Genomic DNA, 22411 nt, shown 5'->3' with positions numbered 1-22411 from the left:
TATAATATTTTTAATCTTGCACTTATTTTTCTTAAGAAATGTCAGTTTTTTCAGGTTATTCACAACTTGTTTTGGGGATAGTTTATCAAAGTAAGTATTTTCATAATTTAATCAGGTTTTTTTGCACTAAACCAAAGACAAAAATTTGGAGTTGTCATTATTTATAGGTTATTATGCTATTTTTTTTTACTGGTCCAGTCCACTGGAGATCAAATCAGGCTGAATGTGGCCCCTGAAAGAAAATGAGTTTGAGAGCCCTGATCTAAGTTTTGTAGTCTAACAGACAGTAACAGCTCTTTCACCCACCCGCTATGAGATGGAGGTTGAGGCTGTTTCCAGTTGAGGAGTATAAGACGCCTGGCCAACAGAGTGGCAAAGGCAAGAACAGTCTGTGTGACTTCAGAGGTAAAAGGCTGTCAACGGGCAAGTTTTTGACACAAAATGAAGCCAATGTGGAAGTATCTTCAAGTTTTAATAGTAATAATGTCCTCTGGGGGTGGCTCCAAAAAGCCCTGGCTCCCATAGACTTACATTGAATTCCTTGCTAAAAAAATAATAATAATAAAAAAAAAAAAGTTCACTGTTGTCAGATGTCGTTCGCCGTGTCAGACTTTGACAGGTGTGATTGACAGCCTTCTCCCATGTCGAGTTGGACTTTTGACGTTTTGGTTTATTTATTAAAACACATTTTTTCCTGACAGACACCTCCACTGTCGTTATGATTGACAGGTTCCACTAATAAGACTGTAAAATGACAATGTTCTGCAATGCTTGATGCAGTTTACTCCCCACTAACTCACCTCTGACCCTTTGGGCTCCTGTAGCTCCACCCCTTTTGTCCAAATTTGGCTACTTCTCATAAAAAAAAAGATGGACAAATTGCTAGCAACTGGTTTCAAAATGGTAGATGGGTGATATCACGGCTCCTCCAATAATACATACAGTCAATGAGCTCCACTAAATATACTGTAAAATAAATGTATTGCACCGTGCTTGATGAAGTTTACAGTGCTATCAAGTCAGTAAGCTAGCATTTAGCAATTAGCTCACCCACGACTCCTTGTACAACTGCATTTCAGACCCTTTTGTCCAAATTCGGACTATTCCCTCATTATGACGACCAAATCACAAACTGCTGGCTTCAAATCAGCAGCTCAGATCCACTAATATATACAGTCCATGGTTAAATTATAGAATATTTTGGATTTTTTTTCTAGAACTTTATCATTTTTCCATATCAACAACATTGACATCATTAAAGCATTTCTAACAAAAGTTGTGATCTTGCCCCCCCCCCCCCCCCATCCAGGTGGCATCCACATAAACAGACACGTATCAAATGGGCAAACAGAACAACAAAAGAAGAAAAGAAATATATACAAATACTAAAAGCAGACAGACCAAAAAAAAAAAAAAAAGAATATTCTGGATTTTTGTAGTTTAATGCCCTAAGTACAACTGTGTGTGTAAACAATGGGCTGGACTGATAAACATACAGTTACCCATTTTAAGCGATGTTTGTGGCATGAATTACTGAATAGTCTGGATATTTTAACCTCATTTTTTTCACGTCACCTTTAAAACAGCATATGACTTCAATCACAATCTTTTTTTTCAGATTTGTAAAACCCTAGCGATAGCCTAATTATCACTAGTCGCTTTTCCATTGACCCTCAAACTGCGCAAATATAACTTGCGCATAAACTTTACCTAATGGAAAAAGGACAATTTCGCCATAAGTCTCATTTTTCGATAATAGTTTTAATGCTGGCAAGAGGTGGTTTTTCGGGTGTAGCACAAATGGTGTATCGCGCAAAACTGCAATGGAAAGACCTTTTTTTGTAACTAGTCAGGTGAATTAAAAAAAAACGGATGTTGACGGATGTTACAAGCGAAGAAGAAGAAACATGTTGTGGTATGTGTGGACACACCAGGAAACCCAATCATTTTCTAATTTAGTACGAGATAGAGGGGGGATATATAATAATAATGAATACATCTGTAAATCAACACCATATTTACGTTTGACGCCATGTTTATGGAATGACTTCTTGTGTCATCTCGCGATAATAAATAAACAAATCATCGCATTTGTGATTTAATGGAAAAACCAACATTACGCACTTCTGTTTTTTTGACATTTAGTAAATATCGGTAAAGTTTTGTGCAGATGTCCAATGGAAAAGTGACTTATAATGCGTTAGTCTTTCTGTGCTTATACACCTGAATCACTTCCCTCATGGTGAACAACTTTGAAGATGACTCCATCATAAACACAGTCTGCTTGTTTACATAAGAAACTGAAACATCACTCAGGCCTTTTCAGTAATTTTGTTGGGAAGTGCACTGTGGGAATTGCAACCAAGCGAAAGTGGTTTCCCACAGATTCGGCGAGAAAACGAGCCAGATCGCTACAATATAAAATTCTCCAGTCCACCAAGGTTGTTTTTAAAGGCAAGGCAAGTTTATTTGTACAGCACATTTCATATACAGGACAATTCAAAGTGCTTTACGTAAAACATAAAAGCATCACAGGAAAGGCATAAAAATACATTTAAGATGAGAGGAAGTTAAAATATAAAAACGTCAAAAATAAAATTTTTAACATTAAAATCATCAGACATAAAATGTGATTTTAAAGTTGATTTAAAAGACATTATTTAAGAGTTTAAGTGAAAACTGCAGTTAACAATAACAAAGAATGAGTCTCGTCCGTGGATGGGGGTAAAGGCAACGTTTGGGTTCAACATTCACGAAGAGACAATGAAATTGCTGCTGCATGGAATTCCCATTCCCACAATGCACTTTGCGACAAAATTTCCGATCACAAATTTCATGACAAATTTGAAAAAGAATTTATGAAAGTCAGACACGGCTTTAAAACATTAATATTCTCAGTATACAGGGTGGGGAAGCAAAATTTACAATATTTTGAGGCAGGGATTGAAAGACAGTGTATGACCAGTTAGTTTATTGAAAGTCATGAGAATTTATTTGCCACAAGAAAATGTACATAATAGAAAATGTTTTTATTCTATGTGTCCTCCTTCTTTCTCAATAACTGCCTTCACACGCTTCCTGAAACATGTGCAAGTGTTCCTCAAATATTTGGGTGACAACTTCTCCCATTCTTCTTTAACAGTATCTTCCAGACTTTCTCGTAATAGTTTTGCTCATAGTCATTCTCTTCTTTCCATTATAAACAGTCTTTATGGACACTCCAACTAGTTTTGAAATCTCCTTTGGTGTGACGAGTGCATTCAGCAAATCACACACTCTTTGACGTTTGCTTTCTTGATTACTCATATGGGCAAAAGTTTCTGAAAAGGTATGGATAATAGTGTTAGGTATGATTATGACATCAATATATGTTTGGTTTCAAAACAATTGACGTAGTGCCTGCTGAGAAAAAACAACTAAATGTTCATTGTAAGTTTTGCTTCCCCACCCTGTACTGTTTTAAATTTCAGGATATCAGGACTTAACATTATTTCTTGCAAATTTTAGGGACAACAAAGCAGTAGACGCACTAAAAAAAAATGATAAAAAGCACCAGAAATTGTAAATAAAACATTTCGAATGATGTGAAATGAATATTCACTCAGGAAAACAGTAATGAATTATGGGTATTTGGATCTCCACAAGAGACTGTATATGAGGAGAGTAAAAGTGAGGATGATGAAATACAGTCTGTGCATGTTTTGGTTCATGTTTTTGGATCAGAGGAGCTAAGTTTGGGGGTTTGACGAAAGGTGTAGGGCTTTAGTGGTCATCCTGCTGCATGACCTCAGGTAAACCACACCATCTATTCCACAGGCAAATGTTTTTACTCAACCACATAGTTGCGTTCTGATTTTTAAGTAGTTGTGTTTTTCCGTCCTTGCCTGTGTGCTGTTACTACAGTCGTCTAGTCGTGGTACTTTGGTTTGCAAATGAATTCTAAATTGTCTAAATTCATGCTTTTCAGTAACATCTGGTTCACATTCGTTCAGATTTAAACATTTAATTGTTCACACCCCTGGCTCCTGAGCACATGGGAAGGAAAAACTCATTTAATGGGAAGTTTAATTTATTCTTTTTTTTCCCCCATATTTTCTGGGCTGTGATGAAAATCGATGATTCTCTGTTTTGAAGTTCGGCTCTTTTTCCACTAAGTAGCTTTCACAGGATGTTGTGAAGATAATATACACACTCAGGTCGCTGCACCCCCCCCACTATACAGATATGTATTGCTCACAGCTTTATGTAATGAACTTCTAAATCAGTGATCAGTACCAGTGTTGTTTCTGATTCTTCCTGGAATAAAAACATTGATATCTTTGTATTGAATTGAATTAAATTTGCAATCCTTTATTCACCAGCTTTATTCTTGAACATTAGCATATGTTGGCGAATTGTCTTGGTTTTATCCTGAAACTTGGCCACAAACCAAGCCTTTGTCTCCTGGTTTTGCTCTGGTTATCAGTTTAGTTTTGTCTTTAGATGTTTCTGTTTTTAAAATCACTTCAGCTGCTGAATTTTAATACTTTCCATTGAGCTTCTCATGCAGTTTTACAAATACACAAATGCTCAGTATAAGACACCAAACACTCTGGCCCAATCCCAATCAGGGGTGTGTGTTGGTAAGAATATGTCGATACCATACAAATCACAATACTAGGATCACGATACGATATATCATGATACTGTTAAAAAGGCAATTTTTTGTTCATTTTTTTAAATGATAATTTTTTGAAGAATTTAATTACACCAGAAATATGCACAAATATGAAACACATTTTTATTTGATCAGAACAGGATCTAATACTATATCACAAAATTTTCATGTGTTCAAACTTAAATAATGTTTTACAGACATTACAGTTTAAGATCCTGTTCAGATGTTCATATTCTATTAGTTCAGAACTAACATCAAAAAATTATTTTTGTGCAATTCCAACAAAGGAACTAACATTATTTAACCCTTTCATGCATACTGGTCACTACGGTGGACAGCTATTCTACAGCTGTTCTCTTGTATATTCATGGATTTTGTTGTTGTTTTCATTGTTGTTGTTGTTGTTTACACACATCTTTATTAAAAATTTAAGACACTATATATCTTTTCTGACATGCATTGGTAACATTATGTAGATCTCTCCTGAGCATAAACCCCTAGAATCACAAGCCCTCCCCATAGTTTTCACACAATTTATCAGTAAATACATGTTTCTGTGCATCAAAAATTAAACATGTGGTGTCCAGCTGAGTGGACATAGGTTCATAAGAATTTTTTTTTTCATTATTATTATTTTTTTTATGTTTTTTTTTTTTTTTCAATTGTTTTTATTTTATTTTATTTTTATTTAGTTTGCAGAAGAAAATTTTTAATCGCATTGTTTTTTCCATGCCTAAAGAGGAATAAAAAATCTCTAAATCTCTACAAAATTTTGATTAAGGTTCTCATAATTCATGCATGAAAGGGTTAATAAAAGAGTGTTAAATAATAATAAATAAAATATAAACAAAAAAGAAAAACAAAAATGAACCTCCACAATATCTGCATTAGAATAAATACCTACAAATATTCATATAGTACTTTTTAATATCGATACAGTATTGTGAAATGAAATATCACGATATATTGCAGAACCCATATTTTCTTACACCCCCAATCCCAATTTGCCCCTTTCTCCCATTCTTCTCTTTCTTAGCAGAGGTAGCAAAAGTATTCACATTCTTTACTTAAGTAGAAGTACAGCTACTTGTGTGAAAATATACTCACGTAAAAGTAGAAGTATTGATTGAATTCCTTTACTTAAGTAAAAGTAAAAAAAGTACAACCTTTCAATTGTAATAAAGTAAAAAGTAAAACTGCATGTTTTGCCATGAAGGAAACAATACTTATTTAACCATATACCAATCATACAAGTTTCGTTTTCTAATTCCACAGTGAATGGTACTGACCTGAGTCTGTTTCCTTTTAGCCAAAAATAAACCCTTAAAAGTCAGTTACTGTGTAGACAATGTGTTTAATCACAAGTCGGGTCACGGTACTCAGCTTTGTGGGGACGGGCGAAAAGTTTGGAAAAAGTGGATCCGTTCAGGACTCTGGTACTGACCCTGGTCACAGCCTGTGGTCCCTTCGCTCTCCTCCACTGATTTTCCCTCTGAAGCGACATATTTTACTTACTTTCACATCTGCTTAGTTTGAAAAAGTAACGAGCCTATTCTGAGAATGTAAGGAGTATAAAGTACAGATATTTATACAAAATGTAGGGAGTAAAAGTAAGAAGTTGCCAGGAAAATAAATACTCAAGTAAAGTACAGATACCTAAAATATCTATTTAAGGACAGTAAGGACACATGTTTTGGTCATGTCCATCTTTGTATAGTTTCTGGTACTCAGTCTTTCCAATCACTTTCAAACAGCGATACCTGGGCAAAACACGTGCAGCCTGACCCTTTGATAGGCATTTCGTTGTAGTTAGGGATGATTTAAACTTGTCCCATCTCCACAAAAATGCAATTGCCTTTGCATCGTTACATGCCCGCCGTCTGATATTACTGAACTGGAAGGGGAAGAACCCTCCTGCCTATGTTCATTGGATTAAAGGGGTGATGTTGGGACTGGACCTGGAAAAAATTAGGTATACAGTATGCGGGTTGGAGGATAAATATGATAGAACCTGGTTCACAGTTTATAAATCATATCAAGAACTTGCCTTTGTTCCTGATTCCTTGTTTTTACTTAATGCATTTTTACTTCTTTCTTCACTCTTGTAACTGCCATCTTAGTCTTCTCAGTGCCCACAGTCTGACTGCTGGGAACTTTTTTTTTTTTTTTTTTTTTCCTTATGCAAGAAGTCCAGAGTGTTGGTGATATGACCAAAATGATCAACATAAATTGGTTTGAGGTCTTTTTTTTTTTTTTTGTGTTTTGTTTGTCCTCTGTATTTATATGGAGTATTTGTAGGGATGCCACCTGGAATGGGGGGGGGCAGGTTTAAGAATTGCATAAGATATGCTTAAAGATGTAATTGTAATGGAACAATGATAAATAAAGTTGTTAAATTAAAAAAAAAAATAAAAAAAAAAAATAAAAAAAGTACAGTAACAAAGTACTTGTTTCTTAGTAGTAGGATGTAACAATTACTGTATAATAATAAACCGCGATAAAATTTCCGACGGTTAGTATTACCGTTTAAATTCTATTATTATGATAACCGTGTTTGATTACAGCACCTAGAAAACTCACGGTACTGCTCATTTCGTGAAGAAGCAGCGGCATTCCAGGTGTGTGTGCGCAGTTTGTAATGTTTGGCCTCTGAAAACGTGGCGGAAGCAACCTGCACTGACAGAGCTCCAGAGATTCAGGGATAGCGGCTACCGCACGTACCCGGTCTGTCGGAGCGCGCACGCACAGTGGACCCGGTCTGTGCGACTGCGGGTCGGTCCAAACAAACACATGCACAGACTTGGTCCGTTCTAGTGTTAACCCCGTCCCCGTACATTGTGCATGTTACTTTATTAGTGGTTTGGTTCAAAATACAACTTGGTTTGAAATTATTCAGTGTGCATATAAGTACTTTTTGAACATTTTGAGCACATTTCAACAATACTGCGATAATAATGATAACCGTGATAATTTTGGTCACAATAACCATGATATGAAATTGTCCATATCGGTACATCCTACTTAGTCGTAACAACCAGAATACAAAACGCACACATGCAGTATGTTTTTTAGATTGCATGATTTCAGTTATTACCACCTCATTTCACAGCTGATGAGTCACACGACAGATGTTTTAATGTTCAATCCATGCTGTTTTCAGGGGTGTTATGGTGTAATACAATTAGTTATATTGCTTCCACTCTGTTAGCACAGTTTATTATGAGTGCGTGGCTTCCTTTTCTGACCTTTACTCACTTTTTAAAGAGGAAATCCAGCCAATTAAAACAAAAAAAAAATCCTCCTAGCTTTTAAACTGTAAACAAAATATTACAGCCTTTCCTGCCGTCTTTTACTCTGTGCTCCGTAAACACAGATGTTTGAGAACAATCAGCTTCTGTAGTCTCGTCTACCTTTGTTGCATTATGGGGCAGAAAATAGATTCTCCTCTCCTTCACTTTTTGTTTTCCTGATCTTTCCCAGCAAAGATCGGAAGCGAAGACGTCAAATAATCTATAGTTCTAATCTGTTGGAATGGTGCAACAAAAGGACGTTTCATCCCAACAACGAACATTTCACAGTCTACATAGACTGATATTGAATTCAGAAACGTTACCCATATCACCGCATTCGCCGCTATGATGTTCTCTGATGTATTTATCAGTCGGTGTGTAGTTTTCAGATGACGTACAGTTATATATGTGCGTGTGTCACAGTGGATTCCCGACATAGTGCCTCCTTTGGCTTTCTAGCTAATGTGTTGTCTTTCTCCTCTGTGTATCTGTGTGTCTGTCTTTTATGACTGTGATTTTTGTTGTGCATGCGTCAACTTTCCTCTATCTCTTACTTTGACCCCCCCTCACCCACCCCACCCCACCTCCCTTCCCACCCCCTCCTTACTACATTCGGCATGCCATTTTTTCCTTTTGCTTTTCACGTGACTTCATTTCGCTTTCCCCCCATGAACGCTTTTGTCGTGTGTCGTTTACCTTCCTTTACGTGTCTGTTTTAAATGTAAATGTCAAGGTGAGTCCTCTGTCTGCTCATCCCCCCCCCCCCCCCCCCCCCCCTTGTCCATTTATGTCTGTGCATCTCTTTCTTTGTGTCTGCCCCCACCCACCCCTCCCCTTCCTTCGTCGCTGTCTCCATAAGGTCCCCCTCCTCCAGCCTTTGTGACTTTGCTGACGGGGACCAGGCTCAGGATGCCATCCGCGTCCCTCCATCACAGCACTGTCCGGGGTCGGCTGATCAACGTCACCCTGCAGCCCACCGACTCGCTGCTCTGCGTCACCAACCTGCCCCACACCTTCACCGCCCAGCAGTTCGAGGAGTTGTGCGTTCCTACGGAAACATCGAGCGCATCCTTCCCTGGTGTACAGTGAGCTGACAGGCCAGTCCAAAGGATACGGATTTGTTGAATATATGAAGAAGGACTCTGCGTCCCGGGCCCGTTCTGAGGCTGCTGGGGCGACCGCTGGTACGTCAACGACAAGTTTTAACATTTGATTATATGATACATGACAGAAAACAGATTTAAACCAAAAAAATATGAGGCTAAAGTTTGGTTGTTTTCTTTTTTTTTTTTTTGTCACTTAAGTTTTTATTGAATTTTTTTTTACACGTATTTGGCAAAACAACAAAAAATGAACAAACCAACATTGTTCATTACATTATACATATTATTATACATATTTCAACACATTTTTATCCAGTTTTTCCATCATTCTTAGCTCTGTAAACAGTCCATTTATTCCACTTTATGTCCATTACAGCCCGACCAATATGGGATTTTTGGGGCTGATGCCAATACCGATATTTGGGGCTAAAAAAAGCCGATATCCAATATATCAGCTGATATGCGATATTGGCCGATAACCGATATATTGGCCGATATATGAAATAAGAACACTGATCTACACAGGATATAATAATCTTATATTAGATAATTGTGGACAGGTGGATAAACAGTTGCATAAATATTTGTTTATCTCACAAATATAATTTACACAACTTTCAAACGCAAACTATGCGATCACAAAAATAATTAGAGCAAAAAATATTACTTACCACAAAATTATGTTTTCACTCACAAAATTTTGATGTGTCTGCCTCTACGGCACTACAACTTTTTAGTGGACTAAGGACTAAACTGAGGCATGTGCAGGGTGAATTAGGTGAGTATCCTAAGTTGTTCCTGATTGGAGCAATTGCAAGAGTTACAACAGACCCGTGTTACAGCTGTCCCCAGTCTCCCCTACACTATGAACACGCCAGGCATGCCTGCAGAATGAAACTGTGAGGTAGACAGGAAGTGCATGGACATGGGTGTGGCGTGGGAGGTGAATACTTCATAAGACAAGGGGGGGGGTCCGTGATTTTTGGAACGGGGGGGAAGCTGTCCACCTTGTCAAGCACGGGGGGGCAGCAGATTAATCGGTCGGGCTCTAATGTCCATTTGAGTTTCCTGTAAGTCGCAGTCTTAGGTCACCCTTTCCATTGTATATATTTCCATCAATACTTGCGATCCATTGGTCCTTTGTTGGTTGTTCTGTTCTTCCCGACCGTTCCTTTAGCTTTTTTGTAAACCACTGAAAGTATCTTAACCAAGTATTTGTCATTTCCCCACTACATTTCCATCAGATAAGTTACAAAAATACAGAACATCACAGCACATTGGAATCTCATACCCCAATTATTTGTTTTACTACTCTACACAAAACCATTTCCCAAAACATAGTTATTTATCACATTTCCAAAAAACATGTGTGGATCTACATCAAATTCATCCCACATTCCCTCCACATTCTGCTGTCTGTTTGACTGCTTATGTTTCTTCTTAGGTGTGATAAAGAAACACACCAGATTTTCCAGGAAAACTCCCTCGCCAGAATCCGAGAACTAGTGGATTTTTGGTGTATCTTCCACATATTGAACCAGTCAGCATCCATAATTTCCACTAAAGTTTAGGTTAAAGTTTAGTGGCTTTACCATGAGTCTGTGAAAAATATTCAGTGTCAACCCTAAAAGACCTAAACAGCTGCTGTAACCAAAAGCATCTACTTTTTTTTTTCATGTTTTTTATTGCGTTTCCCTCAACTTATCAACCAATGCAATATATAAAATAGAAGTGGTACACCTTTTTTTTTTTTTTATTAAATATAACATATAATGAACGGATTAACAAGATAATACATAGGGCATTCAAATGTCACAAATTAAAACACAAAAGTACTGGTGAAAAAGGTGCATACTTAAACAACATAAATAAATAAATGAATAAGATAAAGATTATTAAAAGAAATAAATAAATAAAATAATAATAATAATAATAATAATAATAATAAATATATATTAAATAAAATAAAACCTATTAGTGTCTATATTTTTGTATCTCACGCTGTGCATCAGTCTGTCTAAAATGTTCAAAATGTTCTATAAAGTACAAAAAAATAAAAATTAAAGACCTATTAAAGGTACAGAGGTGTGTTGCAAAGGTAAAATTGAATTTAACCCTGAGCCTCTATGAACAATAGATGAACGGTGAATTCATTATAGAAAAAAAATCCTTGATTTTCACCACACAAAATGAAAAATTCAGATGATAATAAATGATAAATGACTGAGGAAAGGTAAAAAAGTTTGAGGAAATGTCATCTGGAAGTAACCACAAAAGAATAATTTGTCGCACCGTGTCAACTTAATTTCACTTGATTATTATTACAGATTTGGATTATACAGAATTGGACTTCACAGAGCATTTTGTAGATTTACATAGTTTATTAAATTGGCAAATGAAAAGAACAGTTGGAGAAGATTTGTGTTTTTTTTTTTTTTCCCCATGACAGTCAGACCACACAAAAGTAAGAGAAAAATAATAAATTTCAGAAAACTGACTTGTTTACATTGGCATAAATATGAGGGCTGAAACTTGTAATACAGTCATAGTTCAAGGAAACTAATAATCATTAAAAATGGGGCTTCAAGAAGAGTTTACTTCCAATTTATCAGCAGACTAAATTATGAAACGGCTGTGGGGGAAAAAAAGGATGAGAAAAACAAACTATTTTTCATCTCATTAGACTCTTCAAAATTACTTTCATTGTGCAACAGTTGGTTTGACCTTGTGTTGGTGATCGACTCAGAGAACGAGAAAAAATTAGGAAAAACAAATGTAGTTCAAGATGAATGTTGTGTTTTTGCATTTTAGAGGCCAAATGTGATTTATTGTCTAAATATAAAACCATACAAAAGGGCGAAAAGGACTATTGGGGGAAAAAAACAAAAAACACATTAGTGTTCAAAAAGCAAGCAGTCAAACAATAGAACAACCAGAAACAAAGCAGAGGCAATTCCGATGCAGAATTCTCTTCCTTTATCACCTACAGTGACACCACCACTAATGCATTTTGACAGAATAGACTATGGGTCAGTGTGTCTTTAGGTACTGGATTTTTTTTCAGAAACAAAAGAAAAACTAGTGGTTAGTTGATTTTTGTGTTAAAATAGAAGAATTAAAATTGAATTCAAGGTGTTTGTACGAATTTTCCAGTTTGTACAAAATCTGGAGTTCATAGACATTTGTGGAGGGAGCATGTCTACGACGTCCAGATTTCGTACAAACTGGAAGATTCATACAAACCCATCGTTCAAAAGAATCTTTGTGACCTAGACATTAGTGCTCTTCCTTGAAAATGACAACATCTGGTCAAAGACTATGAAAAAAGGGCATTTTCTGACTTTTTTTCCCTATTTCTGTCAGGCAGTAATTTTCTATTTTGTTATTAGAAAGAGAAAAGGAAAATCAATCAGTTTTAAATTGGGTGAATCTGTTTGACACTGAAATAGAAAACCACCGCTGAAATTCAATTTCATTCTTCTATGTTAAAACAAAAACTAATTACCCACTAGTTTTTCTTTTGTTTCTGAAAAGAAAATTCAATTACCAAAGTAGACACTGACGCACTACACTTCACCAATTATTTCCTTGCGCTTCAGTGTTTGCTACTTGTTCAGCCATACTTAAAAGCATTTGTTGTCACATGATCATCTTGACTGGCATCCCATCATGCACTGAGGTTAAAAAATGTCTTTGTATTAGACGCCTGATGACCACAGTCTGTTAGCATGAAATTTGCTGGTGTCCCTGTAGATAAAGGGTCCCCCAATATGTCAAATGGGTGATAAACTGGTAGTAGTCAGCAAAGGGTAAATTGCCTGCCATTCATAAAAATATAAATAATAAATACATAAGTAAATGTCTATCATCTGTCCACCCTTTGGCAGTTGACACTTGAATGATGTAGAACCCATGTGCAGAGTTTCCTCTATATACATTCAGAAGCGGCAAATTCTCATGATCACCACCATTAAAAAAAAACAACAAAACATGACACAGAGAGTATAACAAAGGCACAAAAGCGGGGTCGGACATTCGAGCAGCATAATAAGTTTCACTTTGGGTTTCGTTTTGTTGTTTTTTTTATTTTTTTTATTTATTAGGATCCGCCTATTAGCTGATGCAGTACATCAAGCTACTCTTTCCTGGAGTCCTCCCATTCCAAACAAACATACAGTATCCATTTCGCAACATAAAATCAATGTGAGTCAGCCCTTATACTTCCTTCTTAAGAAAAACACAATAGTCAAACAAAACAACATTAAGCAATAATAACAATACTCCAAGGATCAAATTAAAACCACACAACCAAATAAACAACAAAAACAGGCTTTGGTTGCAGCTTTGTGGCACAAAAGAGTCCACAGGTTCCTTTATAGCAAAAAGGTTTTATTTTTAACTCAAGTTGGCAAAATCAATAAACCTGCTTCTCATCTCGTTCCGTTCACGTCAGCGATGCCTCTGCTGTGGTGTTACTGTGAGGTCACATTCACAGCACCTCAGGGATACTGTGAGGGCATTCAAAAACAGTCAGTAAAATTACAGGTTTTGTCATAAATGAACATTGAAGATTCAAAAGTACAAAAATAGCAATAGCATGTGGAGTGCCTGGAAATGCACAAAATGACTGAATAATATTTTGTAGAAATATCCTGTTGGCACAGGTAGTTACGGATCATTACGCCCCCCCCCCCCCCCCCCCCGTTCACATGGTCTCCTTCACTGTACGCAAAAACAGTACCGAAAATGTACTGAACTGAAATTTTTCTGTACCATTACACTCCTACATATTGCGTACATAAAGTATACTCTGTTTTGACTTGGTTACTTTAAAAGTAGCTCAAAAGCTGAAAAAGTGTGACCATCCCTGCTGTAAGAAAGGACTTTTATTTTGTATTTTGATTACCTAGAGTCATTTGCGAGCTATAATACAAAATACAAGCGCTTCATTTTATTTTATTTTTTTTTAAAGATTTGTTACAGTAAGATAAGGCACATTTTCCAGAAGGAACACACATAAATGTACAGGGTGGGGAAGCAAAATTTACAATATTTTGAGGCAGGGATTGAAAGACAGTGTATGACCAATTAGTTTATTGAAAGTCATGAGAATTTATTTGCCACAAGAAAATGTACATAATAGAAAACGTTTTTATTCTATGTGTCCTCCTTCTTTCTCAATAACTGCCTTCACACGCTTCCTGAAACTTGCGCAAATGTTCCTTAAATATTCGGGTGACAACTTCTCCCATTCTTCTTTAATAGTACCTTCCAGACTTTCTCGTAATAGTTTGGCTCATAGTCCTTCTCTTCTTTCCATTATAAACAGTCTTTATTGACACTCCAACTCTTTTGAAGATCTTCCTTTGGTGTAGAACGAGTGCATTCAGCAAATCACACACTCTTTGACGTTTGCTTTCCTGATTACTCATATGGGGCAGAAAGTTTCTGAAAAGGGTATGGATAATAGTGTTAGGTATGATTATGACATCAATATACGTTTGGTTTCAAACAATTGACGTAGATGCCCCCTGAGAAAAAAGAACTAAATGTTCATTGTAAATTTTGGCTTCCCCACCCTGTATAAAACTTACAGGTAGCAAGCACACAGGGATGATTTTATACATCAGAAGAAAAAGAAGAAATAAATAAGGCAAAAATAATAAAAATTAAAATCCTAAATAAAAACAAAAATTTGTGCTTCATTTTAAACCTAAATTAAAAAACAAAAAAATCAAATAATAAATTAAATATAAAAGAGTAGTGGACGGGGCTTCTTTTTTGCCCTATGGTGCCAGAGCATTGCTGATTTTAGTAACTGTCCTTTTTTCCCTTTTTGCTTTTCATACATTCCAACCTTGTCCTTCATGAGCACCTGATTCCTTTATTCACATCTACCTTTTGTGTTTCTTGACCCGGTGTAACACCTACTGCATTTTTTTTTTTTCACTCTTCAATAAAACGGTACAGTGTTTAAAGTCTGACTCTGCCGGTGTAGGGCGATCGCTCATTGATGGTGCAGTGGATGGATGTCAACCAGCTGAGCCAAGAGGAGAACCTTCACTCCAAGTGTCTGTGCGTGGACCGGCTGCCCCTGGACCTCTGTGACTCCGAGGAACTGACCCAGCTCTTCTCTGAAACCTACAAACCTGTCTTCTGCCAGGTGAGTCCGTCATCGTCCACACTTGATACAGTCCAGACGTATGCGGTTCTTTTTATGGCAGCTGGATTGAATAGAGTCACAGTGGTGTGTAAAATATTAGAACACTTGTCAAATCTTAAGAAACTGGTGGTTTATTTGTTCCCAGAGCCTGAATTTCACTTTTTTTGCCAGTACAAAAGGTAAAGGCAAAGGTACTGAGAATATTTCACCTACAAATTTATCAGTCCAGTCCTTTTTTTTTTTTACATTTTACTCTCATATTTAGTGTGCCCCCCCCCCTTTGCAACAATCTAAGGAAACTCTAAGGCAGGGCTGTCAAACTCATTTTAGTTCAGGGGCCAAATTCAGCTAAATTTGATCTGAAGTGGGCCGAATCAGTAAAATAATAACATTATAATATATAAATAAGGTCAACTCCAAACTTTTCTCTCTGTTTTAGAGCACAGGTGTCAAACATGCGGCCCGGGGGCCAAATCCAGCCCGCCAAAGGGTCCAGTCCGGCCCTTGGAATGAATTTGTGTAAAAATGCAAAAATTACACGAAGATATGAACAATCCTTTTAGTTCAGGTTCCACATTCAGACCAATTCAATCTCAAGTGGGCAGGATTCAGTGAAAATACTATCATAATAACACATAAATAATGACAAGCTCCAGAATTTTTCTCTTTGTAAATGTAATATTTTCATGTATTTACACTAAAACAAAGTAGAATTTTGGCAAAAAATGTGAAGAACCACCTGAAAAAATATGAACAACCTCAAATGGTCTTAAGAGAAACAAGTCCAATTTTATAATGTTCTGCCTGTTTATTAAATGCTTTGTGTATTTGTAAGTTATAATGTAGCATGTGTAGAATGATAAACTGAGGCATAATATCAATTAAAATCACACTTATTTTTTTCAGTTTGTTCATGTTATTTAGCTCTTTTGAAAGGATAGTTTGTAGATATAAAGCCTTTTTATAATTAAATTTACTTTTTTTGCTCTAAAACAGGGGTGTCAAACTCATTTAGTTCAGGGGCCACATTCAGACTAAATTTGATCTGAAGTTGGGTTCAGATACCAGTAAAATAATATAATAATATATAAATAAGGGTCACTGCGCAAACTTTTATCTGTTTTAGGAGCCAAAAAAAAGTAAATTTACATTATAAAAAAGGTTTACATCTACAAACTATCCTGTCAAAAGCTGTGAATAACATGAACAAACTGAACAAATAAGTGTGATTTATAACGATATTATGCCTCAGTTTATCATTTACACATGTACATTATTGACTTCCAGATACACAAAACATTTAATAACAGGCAGTAACATTATTAAAATTGGACTTATTTCTCTTAAGACATTGAGGTTGTTCATATTTTTCAGGTTCTTCACATTTTTTGCAAAATTCTACTTTGTTTTAGTGTAAATACATGAAAATATTTACCTTTACAAAGAGAGAAATTTGGAGTTGTCATTATTTATATGTTATTATGATAGTGTTTTACTGAATCCTGCCCACTTGAGATTGAATTGGTCTGAATGTGGTACCTGAACTGAAAGGATTGTTCATATCACTACTAAACTCACATAACGCCACACTAAATATTAGAGTAAAATGTATTAAACAAAAAAAAAAAAAAAGGACTGGACTGCTACATTTGGAGGTGAAATATTCTGAGTTACCTTGCCTTTTACCTTTTGCAATGGCAAAAGTGAAATTCAGGCTCTTGGGGAAAAAAAACAAACCATTCTTAAGATTTGACAAGTGTTCTAATATTTTTGCACACCACTGTATATTTATTTAATTTTCAGATATTTAATGTCAAAGCTTTATCATAGTACAAGTTTGAAATTCCCCGAATTGCCACATTTATGCTTCATTTTTAATATCAACACAGCACAACAAAAGTCAGGGCCTGGGAAAAAAAAAAAAAACTCACCAATTTCTTAAGATCTGACAAGTGTTCTAATATTTTTCCACACCACTGTAACTAATAAATAACCTTTGCCTTTACCTTTGCAATGGCAAAAAAGTGAAATTCAAGCTCTGGGAACAAATAAACCACCAGTTTCTTAAAGAATTTGACAAGTGTCCTAATATTTGTCTTGGCACACCCCTGTATTCATTCCCCACTAGTGTGGAAGAGAAAACATTTAGGTATGACAGGCAATTTAACAAGTATAAAAACAGCCCAGCAAATGTAGATAATTTATGTATGCAAGAGGTTAGGGCTCATTGAACATGTCTTTAGTGTGAAACAAGGTTTGAGATAAATGCTCCCAGTTGGTTTTTTGAGTTCCTCCCTAGAAACTACAAGTCAAAATGTTACTCGCTGATGGTGTTATATAAACGATCTGCCCTTTATATAACATGTTCAACGCTTTCACTTTAAGATAAATCCTTTCATACACACGCCTTTAACAGCCAAACTCCAGGTGAGAAGCCCTGATTTAAAATTCAGGTGGCAGCCCTTCTATTGGCTAACCTCACACCATCACTAAGCAACCGTTTCCATGGTGAGGTGTGGCTGCTGTGAGACCAGTCCCACCCATCCCCTGCCTTTTTTTTTTTTTATTTATTTTTTTATCTCCCCCCTCTCTTGTTCAGTTCAGCTGTTATATACCCCCCTGCTCCGATACACTCACTCCACCCGTGCATCCACGTTTTAGAACCACTCACAGGGTATCTGTCATCTACTGCAGTTCCAGTTTTAGCTCCACCCCTCTGCCCCACTCCTACAAAGAAATCAATACGCCCACATCATCGTGGTCCCATGATGCTTTGTGGGTGTTTAGCTCATGTTGCTTCACTGTTGCAGAGCCAGCAGGCTTTGACCTATGGTTCAGCATTTTTTATGTACAGTGTGGTGTGTGGTGTGTAGGTGTGTGTGTGGTGTGTGTGTGTGGTTGTGTGTGTATTACGTCATTTCTGCATTGTCAAAAAATTGAACACTTATGCATAAAGCACAGGTGTCAAACATGCGGCCCGGGGCCAAAACCGGCCCGTGGAATGAACTTGTGAAACGCAAAAAATTACACTAAGATATGAACAATCAAGGATGTTAATCATTTTTGGTCGGTTCAGTCTAAAGTGGGTCAGACCAGTAAAATACTATCATAATAACCTATAAAATAATGAAAACCATTTTTTCTCCATTGTTTTAGTGTAAAGAACAGTAAAATTACACAAATATTTTACATTTACAGACTAGCCTGTTACAAAAATGTGAATAACCTGAGAAAAATATCTTAAGTATGTGGAATTTTACAATATTCTGCCGGTTACTCAAGGTTGTGTCTATTTGTAAATCCACTGTGATCTGTAAGTTGTGATGCACATTTATAAATGATAACCTGAGGCATAATATTGTTAAAATTGCAATTATTTGTCGTAAGAATTTGCAGGGTTGTTATATTTGTTGATGTTATGTTCAAGTGCAGTTCGTACATGTAAACCTTTTCATTAAGGAATTTTTACTTTTTTCGCTCAAAAACAAGAGAAAACATTGGAGTTGACATTATTTATCAGTTCTTATTCTATTATTTGTATTATTTTCCGGTCTGGCCCCACTTTAATCATATTAGGCTGTATGTGGCCCCTGAACTAAAATGAGTTTGACACCCCTGGCATAAGCGATTGTAACTCAGTACTCCCAATGGAACCAATGCAGAAACAGAATCAACAGAAAGATGAAATACTACAGGCACGTTGTCAGTGTAGCAATAGTGTTTTTGTCTTGTTGATTAAGTAGTATAATACACATCTTTGGTTTGGTGCCCTTGAGCCTAAGAGCTGGATTAGTCTCAAATTTAGTTTGGTTGTCACATTTACCAAACCAGCATGAGGGGGCTAAACATCTGGACTAACAGAAGGGTTGCCAGCACACTGACCTGTGTTGTGAAAGCAGGCGGAAAAGTCATAATGTCATCTAAACTCATGAGCACTCCAGCTCCATGTAGTCAGGTAATGTGTCAACAAAACTAGTTATTGCAATATTTTTGGTCCAAATTAACGTGTTTGCACTTGCTTGTTTTATACTCTCCTGTTTTACTGTATGGTGTCCTTGAGTGCCAAGAAAGGCGCCTATAAATAAAATGCATTATTATTATTGTTATTATTATTATTATTATTATTATTATTATAAACCAAAATTAAACCGCAAATCCAAAATCCAGACTCTAAAAGTTATATTATTAAACTCTGACACATTCAGCCACTTACACAAAAAAATAAGGAAAAGTGCACAGATTTTATATCCATAAAATAAATTCAGTCTAGTACTTTTTTTTTTTTTTGGGGTGGGGTGGGGGGGGTGTTTTGCAGGTAGACAATAAGGTGGTGTTGAAGACAGTACAGGAAGCTTTATGAAAGTAACGAGACACGTGACATGTCTTTGAATAAAACAGCTGTATAGAGGGTATGCACATACGTACGTCACTTCCCCCCCAGGCCACGCCCCTCTAAATCAGACTGAGTGGCAAAAACCAACCTGCTCAACATGACAGAGTATAGCAGTAAACACAGCGAGACCAGAAAAATGTGAAATATGAAATTAAATGAAGGACAATTGGACTGGACATGGATCTGTACGAGCTACCAAAGAACAAGTCGTCCATGAACACTGACATGTGGACACAAATGGAAGTATCCTGACCTGATCCAGGGTGGGGGTGGTCCAGCACTATTTCTATCTGAAACAAATATACATGGTTTCATCATCACTGACAACCAGGGTCCAAAACTAGGGCCCAGAACCAGCAGATCCAAAGTGCATTTACAGTAGACCGTGGACCTGACCCCAGTGAATATATGCAGGATCTACTGGGACTGAGGAGATTTAAGTAGAATTAATATCAAATACTTGATACAACACAGATACTACTATGCTGTGGACCAGCAGGGTACGACTGTATTTTGGTAAATTAGGATATTTTTTACCACCTGTTTTAAATTTCAACATCATTCTTGGAATATTATGGCTTTATTGTCGGAATATGGCGACTTTAATCTCATAAATGAATGACATTTTTGTTAAATTATGAGGGTTTTTTTTATATTACAACTTTGTTCTCATAACATTGTGATTATTTTTGTATTCGACTTTATTATCATACAATTACAGGTTTATAATCGTATTTTATGACTTTATACTCGTAGTGACAAGTGTTTTTATTTTCTCATGTGGTCCTAATACTCTGTCGTACCTTTATTCTCCAGTTCCCCCGTATTTGAAAAACTAGGGTTAGCCTCATTTTCAGTTAGTTTACTAATCATGTAGGAGCACAAGGTTCAGAATCACAAAATGAAGACAAAACCAGGAAAGATCTGATCATGAAAACCAAGAGCTTTACTAAGAAGTAACGTTAGCCAAAAAAATACATAATTTAAGGTCTGATTTGACCCAAAAATACAGCATAAACTAGAAGCACTCGGAGAGCGCAGACCTCCGCCAAGGCTGATCAGTGGCCCCCCCCCGTGGCCCCCCCACGCCAAGGAGGTTATGTTTTTGCCAGTGTTTGTTTGTCTGTCCGTTAGTGTGCACATAACTCAAAAAGTTATGGACAGATTTTGATGAAATTTTCTGTTCTGCGCCCCCCCCGTGGGCCCCCCCACCCCCGATCACCACCAAAATTTAATCATTTCTTCCTTATCCCATTTCCAACAAACCCTGAAAATTTCATCAAAATCGGTCCATAAGTTTTTGAGTTATGTTGCACACTAACGGACAGACAAACAGACAGACAGACAAACAAACAAACCCTGGCAAAAACATAACCTCCTGGGCGGAGGTAATTAATGTTAGCTGACACCAAACAGGATCCACAGATCTAGGTTTGGTTTCCTGGATTTGTGGATCCATCTACTTCTCTTTTCTTTGTCTTTCGTTGTCTGTAAAACGATAGCTCCGACTGCTTTTCAAACCTGTTCATACTGTCGTGCAAAATTTACAACCATAAGTGGGAGACATCTCTGGTCTCTTTGATGGTCTTCCCCAGTTGTATTATGTCTCTATACTCCCATCTATGTAGTGGAACTTTGTCGAGTACCAGTCACACAGAGACAAAGACAAACTCAGAGATTGAGCAGAATTCGAGCGGCAGAAAGTGTTTCTTCATACACAAAATAAACACTGAGTTGACATCTGCAGAAACAACTGACTTTTTGCTCTGGGAGACCACTTTTATATCATCAAAAGTAGGTTGGGCTTAGCTACAAACCATACCCATTTTTTTTTTACCATATTTTGAACATTAATGTAGTCACACTGGAAACCCCCCTTTTCAGCTTGTCCCCGATAGGGTGAGGTTTTTTTGGTGCCGGTCAGGTTTGGTCAGAACATATACATATGCAACTAATTCCCAGTATTTAATTACCATATATAAAGTATATATGTAACTTTTTCTCGGAAATTGTAAGGTACTTCCCAGAATGTTCAAAAATTTCCACTCACGTGTACTTCTTTTGCACACCACGTTTTCCGGAACTTTCCATGAGCTCACATGTTCTTTCTGCCCGCCCCGTTTGTAACTTTGCATAAATTCACATGTTCCTTCGATGGCTACACGTTTTCGTTCTTTTGTGGGTCGCCCAGGAAAAAAAGTCAACTACTCTGTTACAACCATCACATTATACTGAAATTTAACTTTTGGCATGCAAATGAATACTTTTGATTAATAATGAATACTTTTGAATATAAAATGAATACTTTTGATTATAAAATGAATACCTTGATTATAAAATGAATACTTTTGAATATAAAACGAATACTTTGAATATAAATGAATACTTTGATTAAAATACTGGTTTTGACACCACAATACAATCAATTGCACAGCAGCTCTTCCCCATTTTTTATGAAATATTCTTAATTTTAGACAGTATTGAAGCCAATGCTACCACTCATCTCCCTCCTTCTGCCACTCAGTGGGTGTAACCGTGGTGACTTCTGCTAGCGGTGACATCACGTGCATACCCTCTATTAAAAACCTGTATTTTACTTGTAAATATTTACTGTTTATTTGAACATCTGCATATTTCTACCTGACATCAACAATCCTGCCGGGAGAACGCCACATGAAAAGTTTTACATCAGTTTGTACTGTCAGGGGGAAAAAAAAAATACTGTTACAAACCACACACCTACATATTTAACAACCATGGACACTTTGTGATCGCATAAAGAAGCTAGTGCAGGACATCTTTGGC

At 36.6% G+C, this 22411-nt stretch overlaps 1 pseudogene; it reads left to right on the top strand.

Annotated features, from left to right (window-relative positions):
• The window catches only part of LOC115418291 (ribonucleoprotein PTB-binding 2-like), a 250586-nt pseudogene that overhangs the window by 151091 nt on the left and 77084 nt on the right, over window positions 1-22411 (top strand).

This window comes from Sphaeramia orbicularis, chromosome 4, assembly GCF_902148855.1.
Source record: "Sphaeramia orbicularis chromosome 4, fSphaOr1.1, whole genome shotgun sequence".
In the NCBI taxonomy this organism is placed as follows: Eukaryota; Metazoa; Chordata; class Actinopteri; order Kurtiformes; family Apogonidae; genus Sphaeramia; species Sphaeramia orbicularis.
This window is presented reverse-complemented; position numbering and strand designations above follow the sequence as displayed.